A 16,776-nucleotide genomic window follows, 5' to 3' on the forward strand; every position below is an offset into this window, starting at 1 on the left:
CCAATTAACTGTTTGGGCAAAATGACATGGTTCTTGCAAATCATCTTGGCTGCCCATAAGAGGTAACATTTAGGAAAAGTACATTTCCATGGAGATATTGCTGGCTTATTGAACACTTCCCATCCATCCTCAGTCACCCTGGGTTTCATTCTGCTGAAAAGCAGGGTTCAAGTAATCAGGGAAGTCCAGTCATCTCCCCCCCCCAAGTTATCTGGCAGGAGAGGAAGTCATAAAGGTGAAAAAGTCAGAATTGCCAAGAGGAAAATATAGCAGCAGTTTAGGTAATGCTACTTAGCTTATTTAGGTGTTGCATCCTGGGCATATCTGAACAGCGAGATCATTTTATAGGCACCTGATTTTCCAGTTGTATCATTTCTCCTCAGTTGGTGATCCATTGCTTACCTAGAGAAATAATATTATGGAGGTATCAACTATACATATACATTTGTTGGATGTGATATAGCAGCTGGCAATAGAGAATCAGCACCATGTGAAAAGCGCCATGTGGTCCATCAGCAAGTGCTGGTGATATATGCAGCACAGCCACCCAGCAATGGCTGCAGGGATTTAGCTGGATCAGGATGATGCAAAGGATTAAACTAGAGCTGTCCAACTGGGAGCCAATGGGCTCCATGCTGCCCCTGAAGGATTAACGTGTAGCTCTTGGTCCCCCAATCTTGGAGCTACTTCCCCCTTTGCTTTCCCATGTCAGGGACCTGTGTGCTATGGTGGGGCGGGCCCAGAGGGTGCTGAGTGGCACCCACATGACATGTGCCTGGGGTGTGTATGGCCCATGCGACATGTGGCTAGGGTGCCCTCAGTCACTCAGAAGTTGGACCACCTTGGATTAAACTATCCTGCTTTTTGTCATATAGCAGCCTGTGATGAATTGCTCTAGCTAGGGAAGTGAGCATCCTCAAAGATGCAACTCTTACAGCAAATGGCAGCCCTTCCCCTAAAAAATAACTAAGGCATAAGTCCCCAGCAAATCTGGGAGCCCTTAGTCCTTTAGTGCTTAAAATCCAAGTCCTATTGTATAAAATATTACTATGTCAAGAAGATAGAGTTACATTGCAAAGTTTCCATGCTTTTTGGCACAGAAGTTTTCCAGTAAAACCAGTTTGGCTAACGTGGCAGGATTGTCACTGGGACTTGAAAAGCAGGTTCATATGCTTAGCTCGTCAGACTCCAGTAGATAGGATATCAGCTGCCCTAATGTGCTGAACATATCTACTGAATATGAAAAGTACAGGGAGTTATCCATCCATGCATTATATGTGGCTTAAAGCAAAGAGGCACGTATGGGTATTAATGGACCAATTTCTTCTCTCAGTGCTCTAATGCTTTCATCAAAAGCACACTTGATAGGGAAGATTAAGCAGTGACAACATTGCATATCTCCATGAAGGTGTTACAATCCTGGAACGCTTCATCTGGAAAAGGCAGCCAGATAAAATGAGTCCCATTAAATATCAGACTCATTGATTCTACATTGTCAGCTGCACTGTAGATATTCCTTTATAGAGAATATATGGAGAATATATGCATATATTAAACTGCTGCGTGCAGATGCAGCTAGCTTTCACTAGCTGGAAGGATAATCTTGTATATCTAGGCTATAACATTACAATCTGCCCTGGGTAAGGGGTGGCACATAACTGTGCTACCACAACCACAGGCCAACCATCTGAGCCTTTACTTCTCCCTCTCTCTGCCCTTTCTACCTTTCTCCCCATTTCCTCTCAGCCTGGAGCACTGGGCCAGCATCCCCTGCTCTTCCCACCATAGGCAGAGTCAAAATGTGGGCAAGTCCAAGCAGGGACTTGAGAGGGGTGACATTTCCCTTTCCACGTCACCGCTATGATCATCAGCCTATAGGACCACCAGTGCTATGACCATCAACCTATATTTATCATGGACCTAAGAGTCCAACCAGTGCAAGGAAATGCCAATCCATTCCCTTTCCTGAGTCGGGTAAGCTTCAAAATTAAATCCCATTCTGATTATATCTCCATTCTTCTGGGAAAAGGGGGAACAATGCCTGTTTTGGCAACTGTGTATCATTGGGGAGACAGGATGGAGGGGGAGAGGCCTAGAATGCAAATCTACTTCCTAGGAAATAGTCCTAACTATTAGGTGACTGGGCTACAGAATGAGAATGCCCTGATCTTCCACCACTACCACTATTTTTCTTCTGGTACATATGCATGCAGGCCTATCCCATTTTGCCACCGGTAGGAATAGAACTCAAACTCTGCATAAGTACCAAAAAATGCTGTTACACAACTGTGTAAATGCCACTTGGTTGAAGGAAGGTGAAACAGGATTTGGCCTGTAATTCCTTCCCTGATAGCTGTCCTCTTACGGGCAAAGCTAGTATTTTGCTACTGGCCTATGTGAACAAAATTCCCCTGTGCTATCTCAAATGTCATGGCCATTGAACAAAGGAAAGGAGCCTAAGTTCTGGCCTTCCATGCTCATTTCTTACCCATCTACCATGGGCAGTAGAGATAGGTTGGCACACAGCATATGCTTATTTCTGTCTTTCTGGATTCAAGGACTCGTAGCTTGTACATGAGTATGAAAGGGATTTCTTATATGCACCACAAGGTAGTTCTTAGATTTTGCATCATTCAAAATTGTCATTTCTGTTTTTCCATCATTACTTTGTTTTATGGCTTCCTGAGTAGAATTAATAAACACATTCTGTCAGACAACCTTAATTATTATCAGTCACAAACTATTCCCCTGGGGAACCATACAGCAGAAGCAGAAGCAGTCAAACCTTGCTAGGATGTCTGTAGACTCCCCAGGGAGATCAAAGTAGAGGTGATCTTACTATCAAATTATTATGAAAAATCATTTTTCCACCAAAACAAATATTTTCTCCCAAATCTTCAATTCTCAAAAGGCAAGAATGAAGCTCTGGACCTTGCAAGGGGATTCTCCTAACCAGGCTGGGAGAATTAATTATTGAGGATACGAGGTCAGATGCAAAATATGCAGCTGCGTTCTGGGTACATCTGGGTACCAGGTTCAGGGTGAAGAACCAAGTGTCCAGGGGAGAAAGGGGGTCTGCTACATTGCTCATCCAAGACATAGTGATACAGGCTTGTGTAACAGGGTGGTCTGTAGGCATAGACCCCAAGGTCACCCTCAAGCATGGAGGCATTGACACCAATGGCTGGGAGGAGCAAGCTGCTGACCTTTTGATGTGGTGCCACCTGGTCCACCAAGGCGCACACCACTTCAAGGCCCAATGACTTGATACTTAGGTGGAAGAGTGGCAATGGAGGAAGGAGAAGGAGACCAACCCGGAGAGGCAAATCCCACTCCCCCGTGCAACAACATGCTCCCATTGCCGAAGAATGTGTGCATCCAGAATTGGGCTCCTCAGTTACCTGAGGACCCATCAGGCCTCATGGACATCATCCTCAACTCTGAGGGACTGCTGATGAGGTACAGTCATCCCCATTAGGAACCAATCAATTGTATGATTTTCTGCGAAAGAGGGAGTGTCCCAGTGAGAGCTTAAAACCCGAGAGGAGAGTGCTGAAAGGAAGCAAATTTTAAGGGAAGAGGTGTAAGGAGGAAGGAATCAGACTGTGAGCTGAACAGCTTGCTGCATGCAGGAGCCAGGCTGCAATTCTGATGCCAGAGCAGCCTGGCTCCCCTCCTGGTACCTGGGACAAGGCAGAAGGGCTTGGTTTTGTTTGCATATGTTTGCTTGTTTGATATTTAAAGACTGTGTTGTATTTGGGAGAGGTGGCTGGGAAGCTCCTTTCAGAGCAAAACCTGCCTGCAGAAGCCAGAGGCCAACCTGCTAAGGGCAGTGGCCAACTCTGATGTATTCATTCAGGAAGGTGATGTTATTTTTATCTGCCACTAATGCTCTGTTCATTAACATGGACTAAAGTATAGCATCCCTTTCCACCACCTTCAGGAAGCATCAGGATGACAGAGAATAAGGGCTTCATCTCCCTTTCATACACACCAGTCTAGATTAGAGGCTACTCCATTTTAAAATTGGGATAATTTGATACCATTATTGAACATGAAAATAAAACTTCATCTGCGGTTAGCATTGATATTGGCATGAAGCAAGGTTGCATTTTAGTGCCTACCAGCTTCAGCATCTTCTTTTCTGTCCTTCCCAAGTACGTTTTTGAAACAATCAATCTGGTGTACTAATTGAATCAAGGATCGACTGCAGCTTATTCAACTTCAGACAATTTCAGAGAAAAAGGCATGTCACCCAGCTCATTGTTCAGGATCTGCTCTTCACAGACGACACTGCATTCATCTGTAACTCGCTTGCTGAATTGCAGATCATAATGAACAAGAACAAGTTCTCTGATGCACGTTTGGCCTGGCAATCAGCATCAAGAAACAGCTCTCATGTCACAAGGCACCAACATCCCACCCAAAATCTATGTTAATAATGAAACTCAGCACAGGGTAGACCACTTCTGCTATGTTGGCTCTGTGGCAGGCTGGTAGGGGGTGCTCCTGCATTGAGCCACCCACCTCACTGCGCCTGACCACCTTCCAGGCTCCGAGTGCCTCCGTGGGGGCGCCTCACATGTGGCCGACCCTTCCTGGAGCACACCCACTAGCCTGGGGGAAAAACTGCCACCACCCAGGGCTGGGCTTTATTCTGGCTCTGTGAACCCTGTGAATCACAGGCCTAGTAGCCCTCGAGGGTACTTGACTCACTTCAAGCACTTGCGGGTGCTTCTTTGAGTCAGAAGCACAAGTAGTGGTCTTCCTTAGTCAGCCGAACCAAGGTGACCCCAAGACATAATTTAGACCCACACCCAATAAGTTTCCCATGCTAGGTACAAAGGAGAACTTTATTGGTTACAAGGGGTAGGGTTGCAATAGGGTACAGGGTAGAGCAATATCAGAGAAATCCCATAGAGCAAACCGGCATGGCTGGGCCTTTGATCTCACATCTGAGTTACTGCAAGCTATATATCTAGTTAGATCTCAGGTAGCTTACTCACAAGTATCATCCAGAGGCAAGTGGAGATTCCCTCTGGAGGCAGGCAGTTTCTTGATCATGAGTTTTGAGAGAGAAAGCAAGTTTCAGATGGTTCAACTCTTCTCTTTCTCTCTAAGTCTTCCTCATGGCTACTGCCTCCCACCTCCTGGGCAGTCCTTAACTTATACAGCCCTTATGACCTCATTTACCTGGTCCAATGGAAGCCAGCACCTGTTGGCTGTCAGCCAACCAATTTGAAATGCATCACTAATTGCTGGGCAGACTGGCAGTTCCTAGCTCCCCAGGGTGTCCAAGCCCATCACCCAGGTATGTGATGCCAGTCACGTAGGCAGAGGGAGCAGGTTTTCCCCCTCCCTCAGGAATGTATCCAGCTCAGGTTACCTAAAGAGATAGGGTAAGGTGTGTACCTTGTGCAGGGCCCATCTTAACCAAATTGTCACAGAGCAGAGTTTTTGGGGAGAAACAGAGGTGGCCTTCTGTCACAGACTCAAGTCTTACCAGCTCACTTAGCCTTGATAGGGAACTTGAGGAGAGAATCAGCAAAGCCTCTGCCATCTTTGGCAAACTTAGCTCAGGTGTCTGGAACAATAACCTGCTATCCCTGAGAACAAAGTGTCCATCTGTCAGACTTGTGTCCTCAGTGCCCTCCTTTATGGCTGTGAAAGCTGGGTCATGGACTCCAAGTAGGTGCAGAGATTGAACAGCTTCCACTTCCATAGTCTCAGAAAAATCCTTGGAGTTACTTGGGACCAATGGATCACCAACAACAAGATCCTTGAAAGGACTGGCCTACAGTCTATGTAGACTATGCTGGATACTTGCAGGCTTCGCTGGTTGGGCCATGTGGAGCGCATGCCTCAAGATCATCTGCTGAAGGCTGTGCTCAGTGGGCAACTCAAGAACCACCCATGATGTACAGGAAGGCCAAAGCTCCAATACGGCAACAAGATCAAGTAAGGTCTTAAGAAATTCAGTATTCCCACTGACAACTGGGAGAACCAGCCCACAGCCACTCAGTCTGGAGAAGCCAGGTCAAAGTTGGTATAGTCACCAGGCAGAGCTATCAGAGAGCCCAGATTGAGGCCTGCAGGTGAGCCATGAAATGGAGTGTGCTTCAACCTTCATCTGATGAATGGACCAGAAGCCACTGTGAGAGAGCTTGTCTGCCGCATGTACATCAGGCTCTTCTCCCACACCACCGCCAAGCACCATTGGCTGACTGATTTTGTCGCATCTCTTTTCATCTGTCAAGATGTTGGATGGCCATAGACCATTAAATGGGAACCTTTTGCTGAGACCACCACCTATCATGTTGACTGTTACTGTATCACAGTTTCCTGGTACTCACAGGAACAAACATTGGAGTGGGTACACTAGACCTATTTGATGATTTGGCCCATGGGCTTTAGCCCACTATTTCACTAAGGGGCACCACTTCTGGGTGGTGATGGGAAACCAACTAATTACGGGGGACAAAAATGACGAAAGGGAAGTGACAGTGGGGTCAGAGAGTCAAAACTAGTGTACCCTCGGGGGATACCTGCCAGAGCACCCCAGCCACACCCACTGACTCTCAAATGCAGCCAGAGAGTTGGTGGCTACTGCCCAGTGGTACTCTGCTCAGGGATGGGACCAGATCATGTCCAGGAAAAAGGCCCCACAGTCCCCAGGAGTGAGTACAATAGAAGTGCTATGAGGACAACACAGAGAAAAGAGAGCAAAGAGCTTTTCCTGTTTAGCTTAGCGCAATGAAGACTAAGAATAGAATAAGGTTTGTCTTTATAAGTAAAAAGAGGAGTAAATGCCAAGAAAGGAGCGGAAATGATTTAGCTAAAGGGCAATATTCACACAAGAACAATAAACTGGCTATGGATACATCTGAGCTGGAGACAAGTCTCTACCCATCTGAGACCTGAAGTTCTGGAACATCCTTCCACTGAGAGTATTGGGTAGGAGGGGGAGAAACAGGATAAATTATTTAAGATGGAGCTCAAGCAGTTTACAAAAGCAATTATATTATGTGTGACAAAAGGGAATTGGCTTGATGTTCCAGAAGATTGCTTCTAGTGCTGTGCTCCCCAAACAATGTAACAAATAGGGATAGGTTCCCATGGAGCGGAGGGAGGGAGTGAGGCTGGGACTAGGGAAGGGGTGTGGGGAGGGGTGCCTCTCCTGGAGCTGCACAAGGCAGTTAAGCAGGGGGAACAGAGTGGTACTCACTCCAGCTCTGGCTGCAGTGGCCCCAGGAGTGGCTGGTGCCAGCTTCCTGCAGCCTCTGGGCTGCACCGTGCTCCGCCTGTCCCCACTCACCTCTGCTCCTGTGCTGCACCGTGCCCTGGTTAAGGCAGCTGGTGTCGGCTGCTCCCGGGGCTGCCCCAGGTGAGTGCAGCCAAGCAGAGCCCTGGGTGGCGTGGGGCACGGCACTCACCTCAACCCTGGGAGTGGCTCACGCCAGCTGCCTGTAGCAGATGGGCTGCACTATGCCCCAAACCCCCTGGGGCTCTGCCAGTCCCCACTCACCCCAGCTCCTGCTGCAGCAGCCCCAGTGCATGGTGCAGCCCCAGCTGGTGTCCACCACTCCTGGGGCCAGGGTGTGTGCTGCACCCCATGCTGCTCAGGACTTTGCTTGTCTTCACTCACCCCTGCCCATGCTGGAGCGGCCCTGGGAGCAACCGACACCAGCTGCCTGCACCAGGGTACAGTGCAGCCCAGAAGCAGAGGTGAGTCCGGACGAGTGGAGCCCAGGCATGGGGGGACATGTGGAGCATGGTGCAGCCCAGTGGTTGCAGGCTGCAGGCTGCTGGCGCCCGCCGCTCCAACAGTAAATTGAGCGAAACCTGTATACCAGTCCACCACCAAGCCAGTTTTATTGTCTGCTGCTTTTGTTGTCCTGTGAAATGCATCAAGACTGTAAGCTTTTTCAAGCAGGTGGGTCTGTTATTCCCTTCTGTGTTTTCTCACTTTGCTTAATGAGGGTCCAGGCCATATTTAGGAATTTTAGTACTAGTAGCAGTAGCAGTAATAAGTCATTAATCCCAATACAGATATGAAAGCAGGGATCTAAATAAAAGTAGATACTTCAGCACTGGAACTGGATGCCCTTTTGTCCCGCTTGTCTCTCAGTAATTAAACCTGCCTAATTCTTTGAATGAAAAGCAGTCATTTTGCTTGTGTTTCTTCGGTAAAAAATCAGAAACCAGATATGTTTCAGTAATGTTTGTTCGGCTTGATACAATTATGCTGGTTTCAGGAATTCTTTTTCTCCCAATTTTCAGTTAAATATTTCAGTAAAATAATTAATTAAGGTTGCTTTTCAATTGAAAGTGGCTTTTGGGACCTGATTTCTTTTTATTCCTGTGGAGAGAAAAGAACGAAACATTTATAAGAAAACGTAAAGCTTTTTTTTAACCAGCTCTGTCAATAATCAACAGAAATGCTTCTCCTATTTAATGAAGTTGGTAGATATCGTTAGTGCTAAGGGCTTCCCTTAAGATACCAGCACTTGGAACAATAAGATCCTCAGAGGAGGCAATGGACCATTGCTGGCAAATGCTTTGGTTCAAGGCTTTCCTAACAGAGACAAATTAAAAAAGGCTGTCAGCCATTCTCAAACAAGTACCATTCTCAGGGAAATGGAGCTCGCCATTTTATGAATTCCCTGGAATGGTGATTTTGTGAAGTACAAGAACCAGTTTAGGTTGTAGGACTGGAAACAACGAGAGCCTGGACCAGTAGTTCTCAGCCTTCTAGATTCAAGGCACCCCGCCCCACAACTTTTCACAATTGAGCAGCATCCCATTTCAAAAGCTAATATAAATATAGCATGGGTATTATAATAGAAACATGCCATTAATTAATGAGTTACTAAGTGTATTACTATATTATAATATTTAATGTACTATAAGTATAATAGTCACAACTTCAGGCTGCTCTCCCTGGCTTTGCCTAGGGGCATGTTTGCTCCCAGCATGGCACCTGGGTCCCTTACACATGGTTTCAGGTCACTGCTGGAGCTAAGGATTGAGCAGGCTAATTTCTGGCCTTAATAATCCCAGGGTGATGCCCCCTGAACTCCAGCCCCAGGGCCAAAATTAAGCTTGGAAGTATCTTCCTCCTCTGCCTACCCCCAGCCTGTACCTAAGGGGGCAAGTACATCCCCCATTGCCACCACTGTTCCTTTGGGAACTCTCACACCAGAGCCACCTGCCCCTGTGGCCTTTCCCACCAGCCCTGAGAGCATGCAAGGAACTGGGTGATGAGCCAGGTTGAAAAGCACTGGACCAGGGTCTGTCGGAGGGTGGAGGGGATCAGTCATGGGTGCCCCTTGTCTTTGGGACTCTAGGGAGAGTGGGGGGAAGAGTAAGCAACAGCTTATCTCCTTGCAGAGGGGCTAGGCATCACAGCAACCTTGCAGGGTGAGGTGGAGCCAGGAGAAGGCTCTCAGGCTCCCAGTTGAGAATCACTGAACTAAAGCTATGGTGTGCAGATATTCTGTTTTTTCTGACCTTGTTTTTCAATGAAAGTGTGATTATATTTCAACATGCTCAGCCCTTTGAAATACAGCTAATACTGAAGGGAGGTGAGTCTTCCTCTTCCTCACTGTCTTTTTGTGACTCAGTCTTAAGGGTAAACATGATGGTGTGTTGAACAGAGTGGAACAGAATTGCACTTAGGTGCCCAAATCCATGTAGATGCCTCCTAGATTACAACTTTCATGTTAGTTGCTTCAGTAATCATTACTACCAGGGCTGACTGGTGCCACCTCTAGCGGGGGCATGTGCCCCTCCTGCAACCAGTCAGTGACCAGAGGGAGGGTCCCCCCCGCAGCCAATCTTGCTGACTTGGGGGGAGGGGTCCAGCTGCAGCCAATCTCACCGATGTGGGGAGGAGGTCCCCCCATGGCTGATCACTAAGTGGCCGTGGCACTATTGGAAGTGGCCGCAGCAGCTTCCGGGAGCACTGCAACGCTCCCACACCCTGGCTGGTGTTCACAGGGAGGGCACTGGTGCTCCTGCCTGCCCCCTCTGCCCATCGCCTAAGCAGCGAGTACAGCCTGTCAGGGGGTGCATTGGCACTCTCAGGGGGTGCATGTGCACCCTTGTGCACCCCTTTTGTGTCGCCACTGATTACTACATAGCCATTATGAAACAAAGGCCTTGCTTTTCCCTTACACCAAAGTTTCTGCATAATTGCAACAAGTAGTTGCAATTACGCAGAAGCTTCATTAAATGCACAAGAAAGTCCCTAAAAGTTACTTCTGTCGTAAAAGCACTTGCTGACCTGTATTTGGCTGAATCCACGGGTGAGAAATTGTTGTACGTCCACTGACGTCAAAGAGCTTTGTGATTTTTACCAGTTGGAGGGCAGGCTAGCTGGCCTGATTCTTTACTGTGTTGCAACTAGTTGCATCATCTGCCACCACGTGAAGGGAGTCCAAAAGGTACCTAAATTATTTTACTTTCCTTTGGCACAGAGAGAGAATTTGCCCACATTTCAAGGTGGTAGAAAGTCAAGGTTGGATTCATGGGTTTTCCATTCTCTGAGTACTGCACTGGGACTGTGGTGGCACATAATGATTCTTTACATAAAAATGCAGCCCATGAAGAAGATAAAAGCTCTCTAAGCTGGCATCACACAATAAAAAATGTGCGCGCTCAAGATGAAGAGGAACATTGTTTCTTTCCCCTCTCATTGATCTGAGTGCCTAATTCACTTAGGCTCCTAAAAAAGTCCCAAACAAAATGTTGAGATGTTTCAAAAATAAATGCACACCTTTTTAGCTCTGGCAGTTTCTCATGAGGTCTGTGTCCTTTTGGTGCAACAGCCATTGGCTTTAGCCCTTGTTACAAAAAGATTTGTCTACTGACATTGTAGAGGAACGAGGCAACATTTATGGTCAGGGAAGATGCTTGGCATCACAGACTCCTTGCAGTGACTCTTCTCTGGTGCCATGTAAAAGTTATTTCAGTAAGTGCTGGGCACATTTGTAGTCTTCCAGAGAAAGACATCCAGGACATGAAACATAAGCTGAATATTAAAGGCATGAATGTGTTTGAAAACTGTCGAGTTCTGTCATTTGTATGAAAAGTACAGGAAAAAAATGACAGCTGGAAATTAGGTCCACTTTGAGATAATACAGATTTTCTACCGGCAGCTGTCTTCTGGAGAAAGAGCTAATCTAGTTTAACAGGACAGTGAAGCCCAATTATTCTGAGAACTGCTTGGTCTGTTAACAAGAGTCCTAGACCGTCACCCCACATGAAGTCAGATTTTTAAGTAGGCCATTTCAAAGCTTATGATAAGGTGAGCTGCAAAGGTTGAGCCAAAGCCACAAGACATGCGAGAAGCATTGCAAGTTTAAATTCCTCGAATGTTTCTTGGTCTAATAGGCAGCCTTGTCTGTTCAGCGTCAGGATGGATTCCACCCTCCTAGCCTCACCTTTTATGCTATGCAGACGGTGAACTTCTTTCCCATAGTATCTCCAAAATAAAACCAACGTGGATGAAACTTTACACCTCTAACAAGACAGAAGTTTCCATATAAATCTTAAGCAAATCGTGCCTGGTATCTTTGAGGCCAAGGATTTCATTATGTTCATCTAAAAGTTTTTGCTGTACCGGAAATTTGAGCGCAGTTGAACAAATCGTCTTCCATGCCTCTATGTTCTTCCTTGCCTGGATTTTTATAGCTGGAGGTCGTTTTTATTAGTACTATCTTTTCTCATAGGGTAATTAGCAACAGACTTTGTCGGCACTTCTCTGACACAGGAACATCTGTGGCTGTACCCGAAAGGCATAATTTCAGAGGCACCAGAACATTTTTAAAGCTATGTTTAAGGTAAAATCAAATTATTTAGCAGCTGATGAGCAGGAAAACAGTAAGATGTGAACAAAAGGAGCTCATAGTGGAGATTATATAGCTGTAAACACTAATCTACATCTGGAACCAGATAGAAATGGGCTGCTAAAGGTCACAAAGGTATGTCATTTGAAAGGACTAAGTGTGCTATTAATCCACTCATACAGAGGACTATTCTTGGTGTGTTTCTTGGCACTCATCAGTTTTGTTAAGCCATAAAAGAAAAAAAAAAGAGTTTTAAACTTTTCGACAACCGCTCTGTAAATTATTTTTGTAATTGCTGCCTTGGAAACACTTTTTAGAAAATATCTTAACGTTAAAAGCTTTCTGTTGGGAAATAACTTTGCTGCATATTTTACAGCGCGGAGAGAGAGAGACGGAACCAGGAGGAGAAAAAAAAAAAATGTTCAAGTCGCAGCAAGTAATCAAAAATGCCAACAAAGTAGTTTTGGAAGGTGGATTAAATTAGGTGTATTGTGTGAGCATCTCTTTGCAGGTATATTTATTACACTGAAGAGTGTCAATTCTAGAAAATTAAGTCATTGTGAAAAATGTGTCTTCTCCGATCTCTCTCAAAGATAATGAAATAGTATGAGTTAGTAAGAAAAATCTTCCCTTCCCTGGTCCCAAAGGCTGCAATATCCTCCTACACATCAGGGTATATCTCATTACAAATCTTAAAAAACAACTACAGAGCCAGGTGTACAAGTAGTATCTTCATGCATATACGCTGTTCTCTTGGAGAAGAGATTCACCCCCAAATGTGAAACCTTCCGAAATCTGATTTAAAAAAAATTATATTTGTAAAGGGATTAATGGGCTGGGCAGAAATGTCCCGACCCAAACGTTGGGATGTTTAAAAAAATAAATGCACAATATTTTAGCGGTCTGTGTCCGTTTGCTGCAACAACAGGTGACTTCAGCCCATGTTACAAAACGATTTGCCGACTGTCATTTTAGAGCAACGAGGTGATCAGGAAGGATGCTTGGCATCACAGACTCCTTGCGGCGACTCTTCTCTGGTGCCACATACAGGTCATTTTGATACGTGTTGGGCACAACACTTGCTGAAATGCAAAGAAAAAGGTATAAGTGATCTGTACACTGACTGCTTGCTTCAAACCATTCAAGTTTTCTCACGTGCCCAATGCTGTGCTATCTTAACCCCCTGGGGCACCTAATACTGATGTCTGGTGGGATATCCGAATCACATAGAACTGATGGTTTCAGGTAGTATCGAGACAAAATTGAAGGGAACTCGATGCTTTTGCCTACGTTTTGCTTTGCAGCAAGATATTTGGGGAAGAGAATATGAATCTACTTCAATTGAATCCCTGGACAAAAAGCCATGCATCCTGCAAGCTCTGCTGTAGGGTTCATAGTAACTGTAATGATGACCTATGGCTTTTTAAGATAGGGAAATTCATTTAGATTAAGGTAGGATGTTCACTGAATGGGGAATAACTATGTGTCTTTAACGTAATACGTTGAAGCTCTTTTTCCAAAATAAGAGCGACTTATTCTGCATTTGCTTAACCCCCTTCTGAAGGTTAAAGGTTAAAGCAGAATAAGAATGAATCAGAGGCTATGCAAAGCACCCAGCACCATGAAGTAGGTTATAGTCAGGAATGAAACCAGAGGGGACTCTCTCTCTCTAGAAAAATCATGATTTTTTTTGTCATATTTGATAGGATTTCCTTATGGGGTTAGTCAGCAGTAGTCAATGGTATTTACAGTGGTACAAGGACTACACTAGAGGAGAACATTTAGTGCAAGGGCAACACCGACCCTATTGAAATCATAGCTAGCTTTGCCTTTCACCTCAGTGGAAGTAGGATTTTGCTTCCAGTATTGTGCTTTATTTGCCAGACCCTGCTGTCTCTCTATCAACCCAAATTAAAGGCAGTAGGGGCTGTTGTATTGGTGGGTGGGACTCGTATACTAACTTTTTATTGTTTCTTGAATTCATGCTATTTCATTTGTAAATTATTCAGCTTTTGTAGCAGAATTCACCAAGGCAGAATAGATTCCTCAGCCAAATCATTATGAACTTTGCATATGAAATCGGATGGATTTCTGTATTAAATTATCTACAACTCGCCACCCACCTGCAAACTGTAACCATATAAAGTGTCCTGGGTGCTGTATAGCCCAGTTTCCATTTAAGTAATACTTGTTCAAAATAACAATATAATATCTGTGAATTGAAATGATGCTTCTACTCAAATGCTAACCTTGATCTTCTGCTACTACTTATAACCAGTGGTTTTCAACCTTTTTAGACATAAGGCATTGACTCAAGGCACCCTTGGAAAATGCCAGCTCTTAGTTTTCACTCTGTTTTTGGCTACAAAAAAATAATAGAGAAGTTTTTTTTCTCTGTTGCAAGGAACTCGGAAAGACCACAGCTGTTTGCAGTCTCTGGGTTTATCTTGTGAATAATGTGTGCAAACCTAACAGTCCTAACTGTGTGTGGCCAGCATTGTGCGTTAACATTGTGTGGCATCCCACAGCACCCTTGAAAGGATCTCAAGGCACCCTGGTTGAGAATCAGTGACTTTTCCTCTCAGCTCTGTTCTACTTTCTTGGCAGGCCATATTTTTCGGTGTTTCTTTTCTTTTGGTTTCACTAATTCCCTGATGTCTCTTGGGAACATGCAGGCCCTGTGTCTGCTGTTTGTAAGCTGACTGTCTTATGCATATCTTCATCGCTATCTTTGTCCCTTCCTAATCGACACATGTTTGCCTTTGTATTTCAAAGACAATCTAAATAGGAAGGATCATGTGCATTTTATAGTGTTTGGTCTGAATATTGTGGTTACTTAGTACAGTTCCCTTTATTTTCTAAGGGCAGGCCTGGGAAGACTTTTATGGCTGGTGGGTCGGTGATTCATCCCTCTCTCTCATTGCTCTCAGGATATTTTTTCCTGATCTTCATAGTTATGGATAGTCACATGCCTCAGAGGCAGCTGAGTTTCGGTGGAAAAGGATTGTGAAAGTCCCCTCAACAGTAATGCATTCCTTGTTGATCAATGTTGATGAATTTTGGAAAATGCTATTTAGCATTCCCAGGATGTTTCTTCTCTCAAAGTCCTCCAGAATACCTTTAATCCTTGGATAATGTCTGTATTCTTTGTCTTCCTTGTCCTCCAGTTTTCTCCTCATTAGCTTCCTTCATCTATCAGGAGATATTTCTCTGGCCTGACAATGCTGCTAAATTCTCATTTTGTCTTGCTTCTACCTCTTCAGTTTTCTTGTTAATCTCCCTAAAGTCACTGTAAGAGCCAGATCCTATTCCACCTACTAGATGGCTAAAATGACATAGGTGCCTAAATGTGATCCTATTCTACCCTGCTCAAGTCCCTGAAAAAGTGCCGTAACATGCATTCATCTTAGCCTGGAGACTAAGGCCCCTTCTACAGGTTACAGGTATCCTGTAATTTCCTTAAGATCAGCTACACGTGCAAAGTACTTATCCCACTATAAAAAGCTCCAATCAGCTATCAAGTTAGACCTCAAAACTGTACACAAACTTTGCAGCTGGTTGCTACTGAGCTTTAATTTGTATGTGTAGCAGGGTCACCACTGGGTGCACCCGCGGGGGTGCACGATACCCAGCGTGAAACCCCTGAACCCTGGTTTGGGGGCCCCAGGCCAACATGCACAGCCAGGCCTGAGTGCCCCACACCTTATGGGGCTCTCAGTCCCAGCTTCCCATGTAGCACAACCAGGAGAGAGAGCCCCATTATGCACGGGACTCTCAAGCCTGGCGATGCGTGGCCCCTGTGGCTGGGAGCCCCCTCAACAAAGGGAGCTTCCAGCAAATTAAATCACACCAGCCATGGGAGCCTGCTTTTTGCAGATGCAGTGGGAGCCCACGATTAAACTCCCCCTACACTGGCAATAACACACAATTGGATCTAATGTGTGATTGTGCGGATCACGCAGGGTGCATCTACGTGTGCCATTAATGCTCAGCAATAAACTGTGGAGTTTATTGCTCCTGGGTGCGCCGTTTACATGTGTGCCCAGGCTGCAGCACAATGAGCTGGGTCACAGCAGCCCCATCTGGCAGGGGACCCGGAGGTCAGCCTGCCAGCCTAGGGCGGCTCTGACTGGGGTCAATGTGTTGCATTGGGCTGGTTTGGGCTTAAGGAGGCAGCCCCTGCAGTGAAGCCCCTTTGTGTCCCAGCCAGCCTGGTTTACCTGTGCACTACTGCATATGAAAAAGCTCTGCAGCAGGGTAGGACCTGTATTTACAAACCCGACCCTGCTGTGGAGTTTATTAGCTTCTTGCACCCTAATGTGGGTATATGTGTAGATGCTGATACATTTACTGGGGTGTAGGTTGTAGCCACGTTGGTCTAAGGATATAGGCAGACAAGGTTCTTTGGGTAAATCCAAAATCTTTTATTAGACCAACTCTCAAAGATACATTTACTGAGCAGTTAATTAGTTACCTGTGCAGTAAATGTCTTGTGTAGATGCACCCACACTGAGCAGGAGGAACCATCCATCTTTTTCATTAAGTCCATGCTTCTCGATCAGGGTGCCACCACACCTTGAGGTACTCGGAGATCCTTTCAAGGGTGCCGTGGGGCTCTACGCAATGTTAGCACAGTCAGGTTTGCAAACATGATTCACAAGAGAAAACTTGAGATTGCAAATAGAAATCCACAGCTGTGGTCTACCTGAGCAATTTGCAACAGAAAAAAAGCTGCTCTTATTATTTTTCAATAGTCAAAAAAAGAGTAAAAGTTAAGAGCTGGCATCTTTTAAGGGGTGCCTTGAGACTATCGAGGAGGGGAGGGGGGCTTGAGCCTCAAAAGATTGAGAACCATTGCATTAAGTGTTTGCCAGAGATACAAGCAAGGTAGAGTAAAATCACATGTAAGCATCTAATATGGGGGAAA

This window comes from Alligator sinensis, unplaced genomic scaffold (genome assembly GCF_000455745.1).
Source record: "Alligator sinensis unplaced genomic scaffold, ASM45574v1 scaffold531_1, whole genome shotgun sequence".
NCBI classification, from domain to species: Eukaryota; Metazoa; Chordata; order Crocodylia; family Alligatoridae; genus Alligator; species Alligator sinensis.